This window comes from Tasmannia lanceolata, unplaced genomic scaffold, assembly GCF_043159265.1.
Source record: "Tasmannia lanceolata isolate RefF3 unplaced genomic scaffold, GAP_Taslan_0.1 ptg000016l, whole genome shotgun sequence".
NCBI classification, from domain to species: Eukaryota; Viridiplantae; Streptophyta; class Magnoliopsida; order Canellales; family Winteraceae; genus Tasmannia; species Tasmannia lanceolata.
The window spans coordinates 10,594,279-10,597,430 of NW_027518693.1; positions in this window are offsets into that span (position 1 = coordinate 10,594,279).

Consider the following 3,152-nt stretch of genomic DNA (forward strand, 5'->3'; position numbering starts at 1 on the left):
AAGTCATCCATTATTCTCTCTGAGACCATTTGAAAATGACGTCTCATTTCCTCTGAAGCTGTTCAAAAGCGATATTCCTTTCCCTCCGAAAATCCATTTGAAAATGGTATCCCATTTCTCTCGTTGCCAGCTGCACCGCAGCGGGTTTGTTTTATTGCATTCCAATTCTAGGATTTCATCTAAGGTCTTGCATTAGGTAGTAAATGTTTGCGTCTAGGTTCAGTTTTGTGTAGAGTCCTTTGTCGATTAAAGCTATGCAAAATGGTTCTGTCATTTTTAACTTTGGTATTCAATGACTACGTCATCTCTACCAAAGAGGGGCATCTGTAGACACCCCATTTTGTTTTAGTGAAAAATGAATTTTGAACCTACTTCGATCCAACACCTAAAGATGATCATCAAGAGAACGGTCAAGATCTCAGAGAAGTCGTTTTAACAACCAATTTTGTTACGATCATAAGGTTGAGTTACTCGGATCAGCCCATTGAAATGATTTAGGAGGACACAACCTACTTAGGTAGGGGACCCATCAATTGGATGGTCTGGATCGTCATATAGGATTGATTAGTGGAGCACAAATTAAATCACATCGCAGCCCACTATTTGAACGGTCAAGATCATCAATTGTCGCCCATCAAATGGACGGTTCGGATCATCAAATGGGAGTGATTTAAAAATGGGGTAACATATTCACATTTTGATCTATTGGATGGCTTGGATCAGCCCATAGGATTGATTAGCGGAGCACAAATTAAATCACATTGTCGCCCATCAAATGAACGGTTCCGATCATACTTTGGAGTGGGGCATATGATTTTATGCACAATTGGGAATTTGGTCACATATGGGACCCACTTGGGTTATCTTTTACCTACTCAAAAAGACTTTAAAAAACATGCATGGGGCCACACACATGTCAAAATTCCATGTCCACAATGGTGGCCACCTACCATGGAATATGTCCACAATGGTGGCCACCTACCATGGAATAAGTCCACAATGGTGGCCACCACCCTCCCATTCCTTTGCTATAAATGGTTCAATGAGGGTGAGTAAGAAGGGAGAGAACTCATTTCTCTTCTATCATGAGTTCTAACAAAGTGGCTATGTGGGGTTGAAAAGAAAAAAAGAAAGAAAAAGAAACAAGAAAAGAAGAAAAAGAAACAAAAAAGAAGGAAAAAGAGAAAGAAAGCGGAAGCGATCGCACGGAGGCGGGATTTTCGAGTTTTTCGGCTCTCGGATTCGGCGAGGATTTCGATCACAGGTAGGTACACCGTTCTCGGAATTTTTTTAGAATTATTTGGTATATTTTCGGATTTTTGCATGATTTTTAACAAAGAAAACTAAACGTTATACTAAACAGATTCCAAAAATAATGAAATTTCGTGGGAAAATAATATGATAATGATACATTCTACCATGAATTTGTGAGAATTTTTGGATTTTGTTTGGTATATAATTTTATGCTTTCTTTGAAAATCAGCAGATTTTGGGGGAATTTTTACTGACATCAGATCACAAAGAAAATTCTTAAAATTTTTACAGTAGTCTTATATTTCAAATTTCTTGCTTCTATAAAAGTTTCAATTACTTTGGATCTTGTTTTACATGGGATGTAGTGTTAATTCATAATCTGGTCTAACAATTGAAAAATCCGAAACTGATAGTAAATAGTTTTTTAAATTCATGAAAATCTCACAGCATGCTAATTTCACTTATATCTTACTAATGTAGAAATTTCATGGAATTTAGATTTCTATTTCTAGTAGTTTCTGTGTTATTTTTGCAATCTGGTCAATTAATTGTTAAATCAAAATTAAATATGAGCTTAATGTAAAAATCTGTAAAAATCTTCCAGCAAGCTACATCTCATCATATCTTGCTTCTGTATAAGTTTCAACTCATTTCGAATTCGTTTGCAACAATTTCACTTGTAAAATCACTCATATGCTTAAAATTGATAAAATCCATTGAAAATCCGAAATTAATTGAAAATCACCTGAAAATCTCTAAAGAACCTTAAATCTTTGTCATATATTAAATCCTTAATCCATTGAAACAGAAATCTTAGGATCTTTAGATTTCCCTGGAAAAATGGCCAATGCATCCATAATCGTATCCCAATTGCAACCGATCTTTGACAATTTGAATACTTAAGCTATAGCACGTTGTTGGCTCCGAGGTTCACTGTCCACGAAAATCCTGAGATATGCCAGGCAATAAGATGCTATAACCTAAGTATTAAATTGCGCAAGGAAAGAGCGCACGATTCCCTTCCTTGGATGCTATCCTGGGCCGAAACTGGTGAACCCTAGAACCATTGGTAATCCTTGAATGTCCAAAAACTGAAAATCCTTGAAATCTAAAATTCATTAACCTCGAGAATTTAAATCGATTTGTCTTGTGTCTCTCGGAACCATTGGATTATGGTTTCCGTCTTAAGAACCATTAGAGCCCACTTTAGGAACACTGGTGTCGTGTCGTGTCCTAAGTTTTAGGGAGTCCTAGAGTTAGGAGTCCAGCCTCATCACGGACGTTTGCTATGTATAGCAACCGTGCCATAGGTCTAGTTACACTAGTCACCCGATCTTTCCCTAGGACAAGCCTAGTAAACTAGGATGTAGGCTAACCTGCATTAGTCTAAGGGACAACTTGCATTTAGATAAGAATCATATAGCATCTTCGATGAAATCCTAAGATAATAAAATCCTCAACTTGAATTAAATAACTTCTCCTAAAACTGTTGAAACAGTCAATCCCGTCTAGGTCGGTGTCTTAGTTGAGTTAGGCATATGTAACTTAGCTTAGGTGCACCGAACTACGTCGACTCTGATCCCAGTAAGGCTTGGGTACGTAGGCAGCTTGGATGTCTGATGGCATACCACCCGCGAGTCGGCACCACAAACAAATTGTGGTGTTTTGTATATTAATTTTCTTGTAAATGCTTAATCAAATCACTTAGGATTTTCCATGAAATTAGAATTCTAGGAGAACTTTCACTTAGAATGAATCCAGACAAATTAATAAATCAAGATACACATCTAGGATTCACATTAAAATTAGATCATAGGATGCATGTCACTTAGTTCGCACATTAACATAGAGTTGAATGAGCCATTTAAAATAAATTTAAAAGAATTAGCTTTTGGAAT